At 36.3% G+C, this 21090-nt stretch overlaps 1 non-coding gene across 1 annotated transcript; it reads right to left on the reverse strand.

Moving 5' to 3' along the window:
* Positions 1 to 12607: 12607 nt before the first annotated feature.
* Positions 12608 to 12714, reverse strand: LOC118760693 (U6 spliceosomal RNA). The gene has a single exon (XR_004996928.2). It is a non-coding gene; the product is annotated as a U6 spliceosomal RNA (small nuclear RNA).
* Between the last annotated feature and the right edge of the window lie 8376 nt (positions 12715 to 21090).

Raw genomic sequence — 21090 nt, forward strand, 5'->3', positions numbered from 1 at the left:
ATGACAATTTTTTAAAAACGATTTTTTTTTTCTATTGGAAAGTCAGATCTACAGAGAGGAGAGACAGAAAGATCTTCCATCCACTGGTTCGCTCCCCAAGTGGTCACAACAGCCAGAGCCAAGCCTATCTGAAGCTAGGAGCCAGGAACCTCTTCTGGGTCCCCCATCTGGGTGCAGGGTCTTGGCTTTGGGCCATATTCCACTGCTTTTCCAAGCCACAAGCAGGAAGTCAGTACGGAATTGGAGCACCTGGGATACAAACCAGCACCCATATGGGATCCTGTCACATGCAAGGTGAGGACTTTAGCCATAAGGTTACTGTGCCAGGCCCCTAAATGAAAAATTTCTTTAAGATCAGAATGACAGCACTGTCAGGCTCCAGCAGGGTTTGTTTTTTCTAAGACAGAGCTCTCTCTCTACCTTACCAACGGTCACCTCGCAGTTATGTCTTCATGGTGGAGATAAGGAGAGAGAGAGAGAGAGGAGAGAGAGAGAGACGGACAGAGCACATTCGTGTATTCTGGAGAACAACACAGATGACTTGAGGAATTTTGTCTTTGTCATCCACATGTATGAACTAGGTTGAATTTTGGGCTCCTGGTTTCTGCCATTCGAGCTTTGACTGTTGCATGTATTTCAAGAGGGAATTATCTAATGAACACACTCTCTCTGCCTCTTTCAAATAAATAAATAAAATGTATTAAAATTAGTATCCATCAAGTCATCCAAACGGTATATAGTAGAGATAAAAATTCTGTGCTTCTTTTGTTCCACAAGAGTCAGGCCCATAACCCTGCTTTTTCTTTTCCTGTCTTACTCTGTTCTAAGAAGCAGTGTTCCTTTCAGTTTTTTTAATACATTTTATGTTTTTGTTGTATTCTCTTAAAAACAGGAAAGGCCAACAATTTAAGAAATGTTCATTTAGCAATAATCTTGGTGTTTATGAAATTCTGTACTAGGTATAATTGGATAAGCAATGGAATTGAAGAAGAGAGTTCTTGACCTTTATGAATTCAATATATAGTTAGATGTTCAGGAATGATTAAACAAGCAGAAATAATTAAAGTAAGCCTGGGATAACATCATTGCTGTCTTTGATATAAATTTCTATGGAAATACAAAGCAATTGTGGCTAGAATGAATTTAAATGTCATGAAATGATTTGCTGAAGATATTTTAAAATAATTTTAAAAGAAATCATAGACATCTGCAGGTGGAAATTGTTTCCTAGCCTATATCAAAATAAGCAAACCTGAGAAAAAATGGATATGCAAAGATGATTAAATAACTTGTATGTAAGCCAGGTATAGAAATAATATAGTTAGTATGATTTTTAAAATACTAAATATGTATTTGCATATATATATGCATATTAGAATATGATTTTACAATTAATAAGCAACTCCCATTATACAGTAGATTTCAAGCTGACATCATAAGTACTAAACAATATGTTTTTCATAATTATCAGATTTCTACAAAGTGATCAACTGTGTTTGGAACCATTGTGTGTGCTAGCCAGTGCAGGGTTAGATGTGGTATGTTGCTTACACCAGCCAATGCACATAGTAATGGTTGTAGCTGCCTGGTCAGCTCCACCTCAGCCAGAAACCTCACACCAACCGATGGCTACTGTGCAGCAGCTCAGCCATTCTACCACAGACCTGATCCTCATGCACACCATCAGGTACCATGGCCTAGTCCGATTGACCCCCAGTAACTCCCACCAGGCTCACTCCAAGTCCTAGCATGTGCCAGCCTCTGCTGCAACCTAACCCAGCCCAACCCACATAGCATCCAGCTCTTGTGCACACCCATGGGTGCTGCAGCATAGCTCAGTCCACCCTATCCCCAGACCCAGCACTCACATATGCTGTTAATAGGTTGTCTGGACTGTTCTGCCCCCAACCCTAGTTGTTGTGCTCACCAATGGTAAGTACAGCCTAGCTGTACCTGAAATTGTGCCTACCATTCCCCTGCCAGTCAAGTTCCCAGTCCTAGATCTTGCACCTGCCATAGATTCTTAAACCTAGACCTAGAAATTGCTAGCTGGTGCTGTGGCCTAGTTTGACTGAGCTGCACCACTTCTGGCTCTTTTACATGCCAGAGGGTGTTGCAGCTAGCCCAGCCTGACCCATCCCCGGTCCTAGTTTAAACCTTTGCAGCAGTGGAGCACAGGTGATACTATTTAGACCAACCCTGTTCTCCTGTGCGGTTGGGTTCTTGTCCTAATCCAAACATGCCCTACAGTTTCCCTCTCCTAAACAAACACATTTCCGCTCACTTGCCTACCTATGAGTGCAGTGAATTTGTCCATGAAAGACCCTAGAAGTCATACCTCCACTGTCAAACATGCACCCAGCTGCTCCCACTCCAATCTGTTCCCAGACCTCCTTTCCCAGCAATTGATAACCTCTCCCACTCCCATCCCTGCCTGGGAGCAAGGTAGGCATTTTCCAGTGTGACATTCCCTGCCTTACCCACCTGTCTGAAAGAACGAACGAACGAACGAACGAACGAACGAAAGAGAGAGAGAGAGAGAGAAAGAAAGAAAGAAAGAAAGAAAGAAAGAAAGAAAGAAAGAAAGAAAGAGAGAAAGAGAGAAAGAGAAAGAGAAAAAGGAAGGAAGACAGAAAAAGGAAAGAAGACAGAAAAAGAAAGAAAGAAAGAAAGAAAAGAAAGAAAAAGAAAGGAAGGAAGGAAGGAAAGAAGGAAGGAAGGAAGGAAGGAAGGAAGGAAGGAAGGAAGGAAGGAAGGAAGAAAGAAAGAAAGAAAGAAAGAAAGAAAGAAAGAAAGAAAGAAAGAAAGAAAGAAAGAAATGAATAAAGAAATAAATAAACGGCAGGCAACTGTGCTGGCTTACTGGTATAGTTAACATAAATTTGGCATTATCCAGCCCAGGATTCTCACCAGCTCCTGGCTGCTTTTCTCCAAGCAGTGTAACACCCATGTAAAAGGCAATGTAGGCAGTAGCCTACAGTTGGGGTGCAGATGCCTTCCTCTGTTTCAAAGAACAAGTTGAAAAGAAACATCACTTTGTCATGAGATCACATGCTGTTTACTTAACAATTATTAGGAATTCCTAGAAATGATTGTCCTAATAAAAATGTGAAAGCATAATAAAATGGATAAACCAAAGAAATACAATTTCCATAACAGGATCTAAATGCTTTTCTATTTGAGTTCTATTTGTTTGATGATGATTGTACCTTTCAAAAGGTATGGATTTCTGTGCAATGTTTGTGAGATGATAACTAAGGAAGCTCTGAACATAAATATCCAACTTTTCAAATACATGATGTTGAAGGTTTCTATTAATTGACATCCTCACATAGATATTTTTTCGTGATAGCACTTAACATCCACTCTGAGTTTGTTTTTCAAGAATACAATCCTCATCAGCTAACTCTAAAGGAAATTATATAAGTATTTTGAATGAAGATCGATATTTCTAAGTTTAGTGCAGCACAATTCACAGTAACCATGAAATGGAATCAACCTATGTATACATCAGCAAATGCTCTGATAAGAATGATAAATACAGTGGGACAATTCAATCGTATATGGAAAATTGAAGAAATTATTTCATAATTTTTAGTTTACAGTTAAATAACAGAGTAGTAACCATGCATTCCTATGTTTAAGGTAAAAAAATTGCTAAGTTAATATGATTCTTAGAAAATCGAGATACTAAAAATATATTAGGAAATATTTTTATTTTATTTTTTCAGTAACATAAGCCATTTACATTGTTTGAGGGGATGCATTTTATTTATGCATTTAATGTAATTTGCTTAAGCATGAGAGAAGATGTCTAATGATATTGCCTTGCTTTCTTTTCTTTTTGTAAAGAATGATTCATTCATTTGAGAGCTGAGGTGAGGGTTGGGGGAGGGCAGAGAGATGAAGAGAGACAGAGACAGATCTCTCCCTTTCTTGGTATATTCCCCAAATGGTCACATTTGCTGCGGTTGTGCCAGGAAGAAGCCAGGAACTGGAAACACCATCAGGGACTCACACAGCAGATAACAACTCCAATAATGGAACCATCCCCCACTTCTTCCCAGAAATATTAGCGGGTAGCTGGATTGAAAGTGGAGTAGCCAGGACATGAACCAGCATTCTGACATAAGATACAGACATCCCAAGCACTGTATAGAAGGTTTATAATTCAATTGATAAACTAGGTACTTAAAGAGAAGAAATAGATGTGGCATACAAACCTATCATTTTTGCCCGCTAATCTACCCCTAGTAACTACAACTGTATTTCAGAGGAGGTACTCAAAAAATATATATTTGAATGGTTCACAGAACAGCTATAAATTTGTATTTCTGTAATTTAATCATTAAGTATAGAGGTATGATGGCCAACAAACTTACACTTTGAAAGTTTTTTTGAAATACTTTTCGATGATTGGGTGTTGAAAAAATGAGATCATAATGACTTAATTGACACGTTAAGTTATATCTTTGGAAAAATCCCAAAATCCTAGGTATTAAGTAAATCCCTAACAAAGAGATGCTTCATATATATATTTTCAGAAAAAGCTTTCAAATGGGATTAATGATTTATAAGTGTAAGTATTTTTCACTAAACATAAACTATTTGTCACTAAACACCAACAGGTCTAATAATATCAGATTTTACTCATTTATATAGGCCCCTTAAGACCCTATGAAACCACCTCATAGACATTATTTTTAGTTGATAAATGTGATTAATTTTTAATCTGTGATTTGAATGTCCACAAGATCAGGAGGGCAAAATTAAGGAAATAAGCAAATTGGCAAATTGTGCTATTCAACAAAAGGAAAAGTGGAATGATTTTATTTTTTTTTTTTTTAGAAAATAGAAAGCTGTGACAAGGCCTTAGAAAATTATCATATGATTACTTCTTGAATATAAACTACAAGTTTGGGAAATGTTACCCAGTTATACAGATTCCCTATAAAAAATTTAAGTCCTGATTAAGTAATCAAAAAATCAGTCTTGCTTATTTTTCTTTGTTTTTTAAAAGATCTGTTTAGTTTACTTGAAAGCCAGTTACAGAGCAAGAGAGGGAGAGACAGGGAAAACAATATTTCAGCTGCTGGTTGACTCCCCAAATGATCACAACAGCCAGAGCTGGGCCTGTCCAAAGCTAGGAACCAGGAGCTTCTTCCAAGTCTCCAACATACGTGCAGAGGCCCAAGGCTCCAAGGCAATCTTCTGATATTTTCCAAGGCCATCAGATCAGAGCTGGATCACAAATGGAGCAGCCAGGAATAGAATTGGCGCCCACATGACTAACCTACTATGTAACTGCAGTGGGCCACATTTCGCACTGGTATCTGGTTATTGAAGTAGAATGTAGTTAATGATACCTATTTATTTATTATTTATTTGCACAGGTACAGATATCAAGGGCATATGTTTTATCTACCAAATACTATGCTAAAGTTTATGATTCACAAAGTCTTTTTTTTTTCTCTCATGGATTGAAGAGCATTAGGAAATTCACAGGTGATCACAATGCAGAATGCTGATGACGGGCAAAGTGCTATGAAAAAGATTCCTGTGGTAGTGTATCAGAGATACTGTACCAGAAACTTCTATGGAAGGAGGTGGTAACAGTGACGCTATATGCTTAAAAGGAATTAAACAAGCAAATAAGTGAGAAATGGAATATTCCATGGAGACAGAACAGTATGTACCAAAGTTCCCTTAGAGAATTACAGAAACATGGTATTTTGGAACAAACTAATTATACTTCAAAATTGCTGACACATAGAACTTAAGGAAGACCATATGGATACATTTCAAATTCAAAAATCTTTATGGCAACAAAACAAAGAAACAATGAATTTGCGGAATTTATATGCTCTTGCACCTTGAACAGTAGAAACAAATGGGCAGATAAAGAATGCTGACTTTAATATGCTAAAAGTGAATAAATATTAGTGTGAAAAAATAAATTTTCCTTAAGCAAAATCAATTGTTTATATGTAAAAGGCATTGCTTCATTATTAAAGGTGTGCAAAAACAATGATTTTCATATAGCCATTCCCTCAGAAAGAAAATATGTTAGTCCATTTACCATTGCTGTAATAACACCTAAGGCCAAATAGTTTACAGGAAAAAAAAGCGTATTATTTAGTTCATAGTTTTTAGAGGCTGCGTGTCCAAGAGTGGGCAATCCTATTGTGTCTCTAATGAGAATCTTTTCACGGATGACATCCTATTAGGAACATGTGTGAAAGGGACCTATCACATGGCAGTAAATGAATTTAGAGGATACACAGGGAGAACAGGAATGTTTGCTCATGGATCAGATAGACATAATAACAACAACAAAAAAGAAATTCTCACATAAACACTGTTCTACTAAATACAATCTTGATGTTCCTCAATAACCTTTGTCATGCTGAGAAAGTATGCTTCAGGAGAATATCTTATCATTATAATCAATTGTAGAACTGATATCTAATTATAGTCAAAATCCTGTACTTTTAGAATTCAGCAGTTCTATAAAGTTCTGTGTTGGTGCAGAATATGCTCAGCCAGGAATTAAAGAGACAATTAAGCCCTGAGATAAATGAGGTATAAACATGACTTTGGGAATGTAGAAGAGGAAAGTGTGGGGAAAGTATAGTCAAGATTTCTTTGTGTAGTGACAGTTAAGCTAGTGGGCAGACTGTCCTCAATAATTCAGTTGTTACAATATCCATCATTCAAAATTATAGCTATGTCACTGTCTTGAGTTAAAGACAAAAATCTAGTTCATGGATATGTGTTTTCTCAGACCTTGAGGTAGTTCTGGAACCTGGAAAACTTTCAAAATATGCTTCAAGGGACTGGAGGTGTGGTCCAGTGGGTTAAGCCACCGCCTGTGATGTTGGCAACCCATATAGGTTGCTGCCGTTCTGATCCAGCTCCCGGTTAATGTGCCTGCTAGGAAAATGAAGCAGCAAATGGAATATATCTCTGTCTTCCCTCTCTCTGTTAAATTTGCCTTTCCCATAAATACATTTTGAATTTTAAAAATGCTTGGTGAATACAAGAAAGGTAGAAAAGGTAAATAATATAGAAATGTAGAGAAAAAAGGAAGTCTATGACTATCAAATGGTTTTAAGATACTTTTATTTCCAAGTAGCAACATAATCTACTCAACCTCAAGTGATGGGTCAGTTAGGAACATTGCAAATATTTCCTTGTTTTATTGTTATAATGAAAGAGGTGATCAAAACAAAACAAAGATCAACATTTTAAGAACAGGCTGTGAGACATGGAACTCAGTGACCTAGTTTAAGCTTTAGCTGCAACTAAAGTCAGACCTACTTATGTTCTTTTTTGGTTCTATGAACCAATAAATTTCTTTTTAGTTCAAGCCAATTCGAGTTGGGATTTCTGCCAATTAGCAAACCAAAGGATTCTTAATGATGCAAGAAGTGAACTGGGAATTTTAACACCGATATTTGAGTCAATGGTCTTGCTATTAACCAGCTATACTTGGTAGCAAATCACCTCTGCAACTTAGAAAACCAAATCCAAGATAAGGAAATCTTTCCTGCCTCCTTTATCATTTTATTTAGTCTCAATAGAACTGATATATGTGAAAACATTTATGAAATAGTAAGCTGATAAACAACTGTAACAGGAGAATTATTAGCACCTTTGGGATATAAAATAGGATGAGGATCAGTTTTCTTTTTGGTTGATAATGAATATGAGGTATAAAAACTAGATAGTAGAAACTAAAGACATTAAAGCATTCTATAGAAGTCTGCCAATCAATTCTAGTTATGTATGTCAAAAGAAAAATTGATATCACTCTTAAAACATAGAATGATTTTTTTAAACTATATTTCATTAATGATAGTAATTTATGATGAACTCTTGACTAATTCCCCCTCCTAATCCTTTGTTATTAAGATTACACTTGCAGGTTTTGATTGAACACACATGAGCCTTGTGTTTCAGTGTTGACATGCCTTCAGTTACAGACAGACATGATTTGAAGCAGCCAATTTTCTTTTTTGCAACAAGTGATTCACACTTAGAGGAATGTTTGAATTGCTCTTGGGATTAGCACATCAAGAAGGCATTATTCCAAGATTAAACACTAGTTCACTTGCAAACTGCTTTGCTAATACAGAATATTTACTAGGTGGCTGAACTGATGCAACTGGGATCTGCTTTAGAAATTTAAGAAACCCTTATGAGTGTAATGTTCAGAGAAGATATGTTTTTTCCCCACTGATCTGTTAGTCTTTGTTCAGAGATGAATTTGTTTCTTCCAAATATAATCCTTATAAAATCTTGGCTGTATTGCAAGACAAAACACTGTCCTCAGGTTCTCTACTAATTCAAAGCATCCTTGTTTATTCTATTCACCTGTCTCATATTCCTTACCTGAGGAGGTATTGATGTTGGTACTTAAAAGTTCCTATGAATAATTCCAAGCAGTACTCAGTCTGTGGAATGCACAGACAAACACTTAGTCCTCTAACAACTCAGGACCAAAGTTGTGCTTGTGGGAGGACTAGGGCTGAGACAAGGTTGACGCTACAGAAATTCAGTAAGAAAAACAAAATACTAAATGTATAGGACAGCCTGGCCTGAGAGCCTAGAACTCAGCTTCTACTAACACTGGCCCATAGGTTTCTAAATGATAAGAACGGGGCTTTATTCACCTACTGTTTCAATACAAAAAGCCTACATGATAAAGTACTTCCTAACATTGGTTACATGAACACCTTGATGTGGCGGTAGGGTGAGCATTATTGTGGAAACCCAGGGTCTTGAGATATGGCTAAAACAGACTGTCTTGAAGCAATGTAAAAGAAAAAGTGACTTCAATGTAACCCTCTTTCTCCATGTCTCAATGATTCTAATATCTTCAGACTAGCATAGTTTGGGAACAGAAAGAGTATTAATGCTATGGGATAGACTGCCATTGGACTCCAAAAATGAGAAAGGGCCTGAATGCTTCAGGCAGCGTTTCCTGAATGCCCTATTCATAATCTACTTCCTATTTTTTCAATCTTTAATAACATTCAGCATAGCTTATTATGTATTGCTAATGATCAGGATTTATTGTTGTTCCAAATAGGCTACAACCCACTTGAAAATAAGATTCATACCATCTGCTACAGTTGTGTTTCCTGATCACTTGTGAAACCTATGGTAGTAAGTTTTCAAAGATTTTTTGTTGAACAGGATTGGGCCCAAAATGTTTAACTAGTTTGTGTTTATGCTAATGTGTTCATAGCACAATCACCTGGAGAAATTTTGAGAAATGATCTCTACTGGAAATTCTGATGCATTCCGTCAATGTTAGAGCTTAACACGACTATAATGCCCTCAAATCCATTTGATTCTGATTTGCATCTCTGATTACAAATCACTCCTTTAGTCAGTAGAAAATAAAATAATGTTGATTTCCAATACTTATATCCCAGGGATAAATGTAAATTTGAACAGTTCTCTTTAGCATCCTGCCTTCTCAGTCAGTGTTTCTCTCCTGCCTAAAAGCACCCCATCTTCAAAGTCCTTCCTCATAGGGCCCATCTCACTTAATTAGCTGTCTGCCAGATTGGAAAGCTAATCCCTGGTCAGGTGTTAGCTGATGTTTCCTATGGTGTTACATCCTGTAAAGCAATTTCAGTTTAATAGGGAAATGCTAAGGCCGAAATCTTGAGGGCTTCAGATATCTAATAGGGATGTTGAGCACCAGTGTGGGAGCACTTTCAGGGCAGGGGGGATCCTAAAGTAGGTCTGAAAAAAACAACAGTGCTGGCTCCCTGTTCTTGTGCCTGGCCCCATTTTCCCAATTATGAAAATCCCAGTTGTGCCAGACATGAAAGAAATTTTGATTAGCCTTCCATTGTATTTTACAGTCTTGAAAGTAGAAAATAATGATTTGTGGATTTTTCAGTATATATTTTATTCGTAGATTTTTGTTATTCTTTTCTTCCAGGTAAGCATAGATGCAAGTGTAGGTCAATATAAAGAAAAGTTATTCTTTTAGAATCTTAAGAGCTCATGATGTCTACAATAAGAAAAGTTGTATTAGGGCAATGCTTTGTTTAGGAAGCTAACAAGTTTTGTTAATTTGGAGTGTTTTCTCCTTTCTTCCTCATAAAGTTAAATGGGAAAAGAAGGGGCAGAGTTGCCAACCATGAAGAACTGCAACCAGAGATTGAAAATGCCCCTTTACCTTTACTTGAATTTCATTAGCTTTGATTCTTAAACTTTTTATGTTAACTTCAATATCAAATTAGAGAAAATTAAACTAAAAATAGAACTGTTCTGACTAAAAATCCTTTTGGTGTGTGAATGTAATGGTATGTTTACCAAAAGAGTAAATTCCTAGGAAATAAACTTCTTACTAAAACGAACATTGCCCATTATTATTTTTAAAAGGACACATTATTACTTTTTAAAGAACAATTTTTAAAGGAAGTAAAGCTCACACATGCAAACAAGTACATAAATCACAACCTAAAAATAAAAACAAAACAGAAACTGAGTGTGTGTTTGAGTGTGTACATTCCCAAATACAGATGTTAATGTGCTGGTACTGCAAGGTGGAGCTTTCACAACGCTGTAGTCCATACGGACTTCTCTAACCTGAGTGGGATTAAGGTCCTTATAAAAGACTTCAGTTAGGATTAGCTACCTATGTTTCTGGGTTTTTGTTTCACAAAATGGTCTGCAGTGCTTAGTAGCAGCCACAAAGATGAACCAAGAAGAGATTTGTTGTTGAATAAATGATATTGTTTTATATCATCTTACACTATTTTATATTTATATTTAAATATAACTTTTATTATATTTGTTATGTTGAATTTAATTGTATTTTCAATTGAATTTTTATTTAATTAAATTTTATTTTAATATATATTATTGTGTTGAATTCACATATAGTCCTATGTGAGAAACAATTATTGTTTTAAGCTTTTTTTTGCTTCTTTTCACTATAGTATCAAAAACCTTAAGTAGCAGGTTTCAGTGGAAGGTTAATTGCAGGCTGTAGAAAAATGTCTGAACAGTTAGCTCATTTACAATATACCTCAGTAGCTGCATATCATTACCAGTAAACATGAAGTAGGGTAGGTACATATGATTTTTCTTAATGGAATGCTTAATTGATACTTGTCTTTTCATTGAAATATGCTTTTAAAGCAAATACCATCATAACTGTGTCAGATGCTATGGTTCAATTACAGTCATGATATTTTACTTTGGGACAGAATCATTCTAATAAAGGATGATGAGAAGTAAAAAGTAATTCTTATTCATGGACACAAGGCCACAGTGGGAAGTCAGAGCTGGACAGAGGAGTCACTACTACCCCTTGTGGAAGGTTCTCAGGTTCCTGGAAACTGTCCGGGCCTCTCAGTACTTGAATAACAACAGCCATCCTTGGTCAGCTGCTGAAATTACCTATCTGTATCAGAAAACACACAATGAGAATGATCTGTGAACACAAAATTAAATGATTTTATATTACATTTCTTTGAACTGTAACTTAAAACTTAACAGATAGCTGATAGTCCTAATTAGTAGTAACATCTTCTAATGATTTGTTTTGAATTGAAGTTTGTGAACCGATTCTAACCGTACTTTTACAAACAAAAACTGTTTTATAAGCAAAACTAGATCTGGATCTACATTTTAAGCTATGACCAATGTTGAGCTATTAGCAAAAAAAAAAAAAAATCAAGAGATTAGTAAATGAATTTCAGTAATAGATATGGGAACAAATTCTTCCAAGGGATGAGAAAGCCTAATGCAAATAGGTGATAAGCATGAAGGATCCAGACTGGTGGGGGAAGTTCCCACCAGGAGGGTAGAATTAAAACAAATGAACCCTCCTTCACTACTGGTGGGAGTGTAGGCTAGTACAACCACTGTGGAAATCAGTACGGAGAGTGCTTGGAGAATTGCAAATAAATCTGCCATATGACCCAGCTATCCCATTCCTAGGAATATATCCAGTAAAAATGAAACCTGCATATGAGAAGGAGATCTGTAATCCTATATTGGCAGCAGCACAATCTACAATAGCAAAGACATGGAAACAAACCAGATGTGCTTCCAAAGAAGAGTGATTAAAGAAGCTATGGTACATCTACTCTGTGGAATATTCTTCAGCTATTAAGAAGAATAAAATTATGCCATTTACAAATAAGTGGTCCCAATTAGAGACCATTTTGCTCAGTGAAATGAGTCAATCACAAAAGAACAAATACTATATATTCTCTCTAATAAAAGGAAACCATTATAGAAAGTGTAACTTCAATAACCTGATCCATGCTGTTTTTTGTTTGTTTATTTGGCTGTATCCCATGTGTTTTGATGTTTTTTATTTCAGCTTCATTTATTCCAAATACTTTCTTTTCTCTTGTCAAATTCATCACTGGCTCATGGATTGCATGGTAGCATCATTTTTTGTGTGTGTGTTGACTTTGTGATTTTTATTTAGGGCAGAACAATAAATTTTAGCATCAATTTAAGATCTTTAGATTTATGTTTGCTTTTAGTAACATGAATTTATTAATTTTTTTAAGATGACTTACAAATATAGGTAGAGTCAGATTTTAAAAAGTTGTGGCTGGAAAAAAATATGGAACGCTTCACGAATTTGCATGTCATCTTTGCACAGGGGCCATGCTAATCTTCTCTGTATCGTTCCAATTTTAGTATATGTGCTGCCGAAGCAAGCACGGTAGCATCATTTTTCCCAAGAGACTTTTGTGTTTCATTTTTGTCATCCGTGTATTGGTTACTCAGTGGCGTGTTTTTTTTTTTATGGTGCTGAAATTTATTGCTGTTGTTATTGTTGTTGTTGTGGCTATTGTTCTAATTCACACCAGTTGTTGACCTTATTTCATGGCTTTTCATTTATGGAAATGTATAGTGATGGAGTACTGGGGTCTACCATATCCAGATGTGGGGGTACAATGCAACATGCATGCCTGGCTTCCAAAGAAAAGATGGACTCCCAATGAAACTATTGAGAATGTGTACACAGTGGGATTCTGGACTGTCTGACACTCTCTGTACCAGTAATGTTGGGACACAAATAAGAAACTGATGGAATTATGACTCCTATTGTAGCAATGTGGGGAAAACCTCTCGGGGGGTGGGAGTTTGGGGGGAAATCCCAAGTAAAATAAAATTTTTAAAAAAAGAAATGAATAACAAAAGATACGTGCTGAAAATCACTTTGAAAATGGAGAATATTACTGAGACACAATCATTTCTTACAAGAACTAGTGCATTTTTGAATGGTTGTCCAGAGATTCATATGTGTAGGCCTACAGATTATTTTTTCAGTTTTCTTTGTAACAAATTTTATTGTGTGTGTTTGATAAGATACATCTAGACAGGTTACTTTAGTGAAGAAGATTTATAAACTTATCATTTCAGTGACTTCTTGTGACAAGAGCAACTAAAATCTTATCTATCTCCCCAAAATCTTAAGTACAGTCATATTAGCCTATATGCTATCATGCTACATCTCTAGACTTATTCATTCTACATTATCTGCTTGTTCAGTCCTTTGTTCTATGCCTCGTCTTTCCTCCCCCTTTCCACCTATGGCACCATTACTTTATTCTCTTTATGTTTGATCTTTTTAAAAAACAGAACGAACAAAGCAGCATACAATTGCCACCATAGAGCATTTTTCTGTGTCTGGCTTACTTTACCTGGTAAATGTACTCCAAATCTATCCGCACTGTAGAAAATGCAGGACCTCTCTTTTTTTTTTCTTTTTAAAGAGGGATAAAATTTCACTGTGTGTTTGCATGTCACATTTTCTTTATTCTTTCATAACTGGATAGACACTTGAATTGTAACCTATTATGTCTGCCTGAAGGCTTTGATTTGTAAACTGGGGGGTAAGAGGTTACTAATTTAGGCTATTTGTTGATCACTATTTCATCAACAGTATACTCAAGTGAAAATTTTGTGGCACAGTACTTAGGATGCCTGTATTCTATATAGGAGAGTTTGGAATCAACACCTTCCTTCACTTCTGCTTCTGATTTAGTTCACTGCTAATGAACCTGGGAGGCAGAACATGCCGGTTCAGGCACCTGAGTATCTTTTACTCCCGTGAAAGACTGGCTTCTAGATTGTTTTGACCTAGTCCCATTGTTGCAGGCATTTCAGTAGAATATCTTGTGGTATATGTCTCTCATTTTACCTTTCAAATACCTTTTTAAATATTTTCATTTGAAAGGCAGAGTTACAGAGAGAAGGAGAGACAGAGAGATCCTCTCCAAATGACCACAACAACCAGAATAGGGCTGAGGTGGAGCCAGGAACCGGGAGCCTCCTCTGGGTTCTGACAAGTGCGCAAAGAAAGACCCAGAGCCCTGAAACATGCTCTGCTACTTTCCTAGCTCAAAAGCTAGGAGATGGATCGGGAGTCAAATAACCAGGACATGAACCAGCACCCACAAAGGATGTTGGAACCACAGGTAGAGGACTAGCCTACTACACCATCATGGTGTAGGCACCTCAAATAATTTTTGTTAATAATGAATAAATGGAAACAAGATCCCCACCTGCCATCTTGTATGAAAATCAGCTCTAAATGGATCAACAACCTAGCTCTGTACTCAGAAACCATTAAATTATTAGAGGAAAACTTAGAAAGCACTCTATAAGAGCAAGGCATTGGTCAAGTCTTCTTAGAAAAGTCACCAAAAGCAGTCATAGGGCCTAAGCAAATGGTCCTACTTCAAACTAAGGCCTCTGTAGAGCTAAGGAAATTAACAACAAAATGAAGAGACAACAAACAGAATGGGAGAAAATCTTTTCACACTGCACAGCAGATAGGGGACTAATATGCAAATCTACAAAGAACTTCAGAAACTCAACAACAGCAAAGAAAACAAGGCAGAAGTCCATCAAAAGAGTAATGGATAGAAAAACCATAGTACATCTACTCTATAGAATACTAGAATACTACTCCGTCATTCAAAAGAATGGCATTCTACCATTTGCAACAAAATAGACCCATATGGAGATGCTTATGCTCAGTGAAATACGCCAATTCCAGAAGGATAAATATCATATGTTCTCTCTGAATAAGGCAGCCATCATGCAAAATACAAAATAAATAAATATATAGATAAACATGTATAAACATATTCATCTAGAGGAACTGTATAATGGAAGCTAGCATATTTGGGAAATGAAGATACATTGCAGTATGCATCTCTACTCCCATATAAAAGATGGACTCCCAATGAAACTGTTAGATATATGTTGACAATACGATGCTGGGCTTTATACCATTTTCTATACCTACAATACACTTAAACAGCAGAATATTGAACTTGTGACTATTGCTGAAGGGCTATACTATTTTAAATAATATATCTACTATTTTATATATATATATATATATATATATATATATATATATATATATATATATATATGGTGGCATTGGGGCAGAATAGAAAGGGAGAAAGAGGAAGCAGAGGAGGGAATCCCAATACTTATAAAACAATATCATGGAAAATCATAACATTAAAAATATACTGAAAGAAAGCAGTTAATTTTCCAGTATTTTTCCTCAGTCGGCTTTTCATAAGGGACTTTAAGTGAATAGTGTAAAAGCACAATTGTCTAATACACAGAACTAATGTAAATATAATTTTTCTTTTGTAAATGATAAGCTTTTTAAAAAGTACATTCAGTTAAATAAATTTATTAGAACTCCATCTGTAGAAGCTTCTAGGCAAGAAAAAAGAAAAAAAAGAAAGAAAGAAAAGCACCTCCATCCAGGTCTCCCATATGGGTGGCAAGAGCTCAAATATTTGGGCCATCTGCTGCTGCTTTCCCAGGTACACTATCAGAAGACTGTATTAGAATTGGAGCTCCTGAAATTCTGTTGGTCTTCATATTGGGCAGCTTTTTCTCGGGTAGCTTAATATGTACAAATATTTACAGGGAGTATTAAAAATATTGCAATAGCCATTAGAGTGGTAGGTGGAACTACTTTAAGTTCCTTGAGTGCATGTATTCAATGTTTACCATGAGTCTAGCTGTCTAAATTTATCAGTAATCCTAACTGTCATAAGAGGAACATAATAAACCATAAAGAAAATAAAATATACTGAAGATGTCCTTTGGTCTAAAACTAAGGCTCCACTCTCTAAAGTGTGTTAGTCTGAAATTAACACATTAAGTCAGAATTTCAGGCCTATTACAGTATCCTAATGGCTAAAGTCCTCACCTTGCATGTGCCAGGATCCCATATGGATGCCTGTTCATATCCTGGCTGTTCTACTTCCCATCCAGCTCCCTGCTTGTGATGTGGGAAAACAGTAGAGGATGGCCCAAGGCCTTGGGATCCTGCAGCCACGTGGGAAACCAGGATGAAGCTCCTGGATCCTGGCTTCAGACTGGCACAGCTCTAGCTGTTTTAGCCACTTGCGGAATGAGGTAGAAGACAAAAGATCTTTCTGTCTCCACTCTCTGTAAATCTGACTTTCCAAAAAAAAAATAATCATCTTTTAAAAAATACGTTTTCATTGTGTGACATATATATATTATATTATATTATATTATATTATATTATATTATATTATATTATATTATATATATTTCAGGATACATTATAAAGATAATATACAAGTGAACTTGCATGATCTATGCTAGTTTTTACTTTCCCCCCAGCCAGGTACCCTTGTCCCTGTCTCAAATTATTCTCAAACAAGGGCAAAGAGAATCAGCATAAATATATATTTTCCCTGTCCTGAGGAGTCCCAAAAAGCGAACAGGGATATCAATTCTTTGTGAAGTTTTCTTTGTGGGATTTAACTTTAATTATGAGTGAGTTCAATAACGTGAGCCTAACTCATAAATCCTTCCTCTACAATTAGAAATTTCTATTTAAAAGATTGGCATTATCGACCGACTTTACAGTAGTTAACTTTGTAGGATGTGCACCAGCAGCCTGCTGCAGAAGGATTTATTTCTCCCTGTCCATTGGGCATTTATTTCCTAGGAGTTTTTCAACAGAATGGAAAGATATATTTTGATGATCATTTATTCTTTAAGACACAAAATTACTATATTCTGATTTCTCATTGTTACTCGTGAGTTTAGAGCTTTTCCTGCAGAATTTGTCAGTAGATATAGACACAGTCTCTTGACACTGATGACTCATGTGTGAGCTGAATCCCCGTACTGTGCAAAGTGGTGTGATGACCATCAAGGATCATGCAATAATTATATTTTCATATGAAAGTATCTTTACATCAAAATAATATTATTAAAGAGATAATGTAAGTGAAAATTTGTTGTAGAACCTATTACAATTAACTAGTTGTGAAGTTTGTTAGTTGATTAATAACCTCAATTTGATTTCTTAGCTCAACTCTTGTCATCAGTTTCCGGATATTAATTTTTCTCTCACATTCCTGCTTTATTCTCAACCCCACTGGAGGAAACAAGACACTATGACAAACTCCATGCTATTAAGACACGAGGGATATTACTGATTTCCACAGATTATTTATTAATCCTTGCATTTTCTTGCATTTACTTGCAATGTTCCAAACGTTAGTCTTTATTGTAATAGAGACAAAAAAAAAAAACCACAGCCATGCTTAGCAAAACTCAGAATAGGCAAACCTGTGAAAACACAAAGATATTAGACGGAAATTAAAGCTATAAAAGTCAATGGAATAGTGCTCTGTTGGACTGAAGAACGAATATGGAAATTTCCTCTTCCCAGGTACGACAGAACAGGGATAACCTAAGAGATGCGATGCAGGAAGACACTAAGGAAGATATGGAGGCTGGGCATTAAGTACTGACTTGATTAAAGGCTATTTATTTATGATTGATAACACATGCTTTATTAATTGAGTAGCTTTTTTGCTAAATTAATTACAGACAGTGAGAAAAGCATTCCTTGGAAGACTTATCTTTGGAACAAATATTAAGTGTAAATAGTTATTAATTAGGTGAAGCGCTGAAAGTGGGAGAAGAAGGTGACATTTAGAAAGAATAATGGTATAAAGGAAGAAAGATGCATTTCCCTGGTTTGTGCTCAATTAAAACTATGTTCAAAGTCTGAGAGAGCTATCACATTCAGGGAAGTGCTTGGTGTCCCATGGCACAGAAATTAGACTGTGAAGGTGATGTGGTAAGCAATCAAGTTAGTTTCTGTCTCATCCTGTAGCTTCCTGCATCCTCACTGAAGTTTTGATGAATGAAGAAATAATAATACTGCTGAGCTTTGTATAATTCCCAGAAGGACAACCAAGTAAAAATTAGAATTTTGCTCATAAATCAAAGTAAATAATATTAATTGGAATGCAATTAGAGTGAGACTGGTAAGCAGAAGCTTTCAATTCAAACATCTGTGGAAGCTTTTTTTTATTTTTTAAGATTTATTTATTTTTATTGGCAAGTCAGATACACAGAGAGGATGAGAGACAAAGATGATTCACTACCCAAGTGACAGCAAATGCTGGAGCTGCGCCAATCCGAAACCAGGATACAGGAGCTTCCTCCAGGTCTCCCACTTGGTTGCAGGGTCCCAAGGCTTTGGGCCGTCCTCGACTGCTTTCCCAGGCCACAAGCAGGGAGCTGGATGGGAAGTGGAGCTGCTGGGGTTAGAACCAGCACCCATATGGGTTCCCAGCGCCCATTCAAGATGAGGACTTCAGCCATTAGGCCACCGTGCTGGGCCCTGAAGCTGAGTTTTTAATATGAGACATTGAAAATTACATTGTGAGAGTAACCTAAATGATGCCTTACATGTGCTATTTAGTATAGCTGAGTGTGATGCTTAATAAGAATTTACTTTTAAAAAAGTGACATCTTCATGATTACCTGTTGTGTAAAATCAATGTTACCAAAAAAAAAAAATGGAGTAAACAGGACTCATGGAAAACCTTAAAAACATTAGGTGAAAGAAGTCTGATAATTCCTATTCAACTATTGCTATTAGTTTTCACTTTTAGTCCATGTAGCACTCACTTAGACATTCCCTGTAGCCATTTTAATTAGCTTTCCCACCAGTCCCGTGAGACAGGCTAGATACCACAAAGCGTTAACTGAAATCATGGTATGTCTTAACTGTATTCTTCATAAAAGCTTGGGGGTTATGCTCAGATCGCTTCATGAATAGCACACTAAGCTGAGGCTATCAGAGGTCAAACACTGTGATATAAAACAATATACATAAAGCACCTCCTTCTGAGGACTGCTTCTACTACTTTGGCTTGCTTAAAAGCAAATACTTTTCTTACTCTAAAAGATTATTCTATTACTGTAGTAAAATGCTCAGACACCCAAATTGAATAAAGTCTTTATTAAGTAGCAACTGAAGCTATGATGCAGAAATATGAGATGGTGACCATCGAAGAGTGTGCTTTTTCCCCAGTACGTAAGTACAATAATTTCAAATTGGCCTTTCATTTCTGTAAAGTAGTTGTGTGGCCACACTGTAAAATGGAATGACTTTCTAAGTCAGAAACCATAATATTATACCATGCAACTTTCCTACAATAAGTGCTGATCTAAGGCTATTCTTACGTATAAATCAATAAACCAGTATGGAAATAGTATGTTATTTCTCCAGGCAAGAGAACTTAAAATTATAATGAACAGACGTTGAATGTTAAGATAGATCCTTCAAGAATATAACAATACTCTCATTTTGTTGTGTTTAACTGTAAGACATTATAAAAATTATAAAACGCTTTGCATTTTTCCTCCTCATAAAACCAAAAGAAAAAAATTTCTTTTCTAAAATATCTGTATCTGTTTTTCAACTAAATAGAGCAAAAAGGCATGACAACCTATTTTAAAGTCCAAACCAAAAATCAATCATATTTAGCATTGACCATTTCAATAGTTAAGTGCCAAATTAAGGAATAGTGTCAAAGTTAGGATCGCATTAAGTTTCAGTACCATAGTGACAAAATATGACACACAAATCTAAAAGCACATAGCGAAACAGTATTTAAAGAGAGGAATTGCCCTAATCCACTTTAATTACCTAAGACCTGCCAATTCCACAGCCCTATTAATAAGTTTAGAAAATCACTCATAATTTGCTTATTTATTGAAGTAGATGGTGAAGAAGAAATAAAAAGTCAGTGGGTCAGATGATTAACTCTTATTTTTTTTGAAATATTACATATTTGAAAAGCAGAGTTAGGGGATGAGACTGATCTTTCATATGCTGGTTCACCCCTGTGATATTTGCAATAGCCAGAGGCAGACCAGCCTAAACCAGGGGCCTGGAACTCATCCAGGTCACTCATGTGGGTGATTGGGTTCTCAGTACATGGGTCATTTTCTGCTGCTTTCCTTGGCGCATTAGCAGGGATCTGGATTGTAAGTGGAGTAGCCAGTACTTGAACTGGTGATGCCAGCATCAGAGGCAGCAGCATAACCCCATGTGCCACAATGTTGGTGTCATGATAACCTCTTTTAAACGTATATGTGCAGGGCCCAGCGCAGTGGCCTAGCAGCTAAAGTCCTCGCCTTGAAAACATCAAGATCCCATATGAGTGCCAGTTCTAATCCCGGTGACTCCACATCCCATCTAGCTCCTTGCTTGCAACCTGAGAAAGCATTTGAGGACAGCCCATAGCCTGGGGACCCTGCACTTGTGTGGAAGACCCGGAAGAGCTCCTGGCTTCAGATCTGCTCAGCTCTGGCCATTGTGGTCACTTGGAGAACGAGTCAAGGGACAGAAGATTTTCTTCTCTGTCTCTCCTCCTCTCTCTCCATATCTGATTTTGCAATAAAAATAAATAAGTCTTTTTTTAAAAAAGTATATGTACATATATAAAGCCTTCTCAGTTTTCATTAAGTTTTCATTATTTCTTACTTCCAAGTAATTTATGTATGCATCCTACCTTCATGTAACTATTAAGAACCTACTCTACTTCAAGTATCACACTGTACTTAGTTCTAAAAATATAACTGGAACAACGCATAGTTCTTAGCTTCATGAACTTTCAGTCATACGGAAAGACAAGAGGTAATCATAATTACAAAATCAGAGATGATACATAAACGTTGAAATTAGTTCAGTAGGATTAGAGTGAT

The sequence above is a fragment of the Ochotona princeps genome, chromosome 8, assembly GCF_030435755.1.
Source record: "Ochotona princeps isolate mOchPri1 chromosome 8, mOchPri1.hap1, whole genome shotgun sequence".
NCBI lineage: Eukaryota > Metazoa > Chordata > Mammalia > Lagomorpha > Ochotonidae > Ochotona > Ochotona princeps.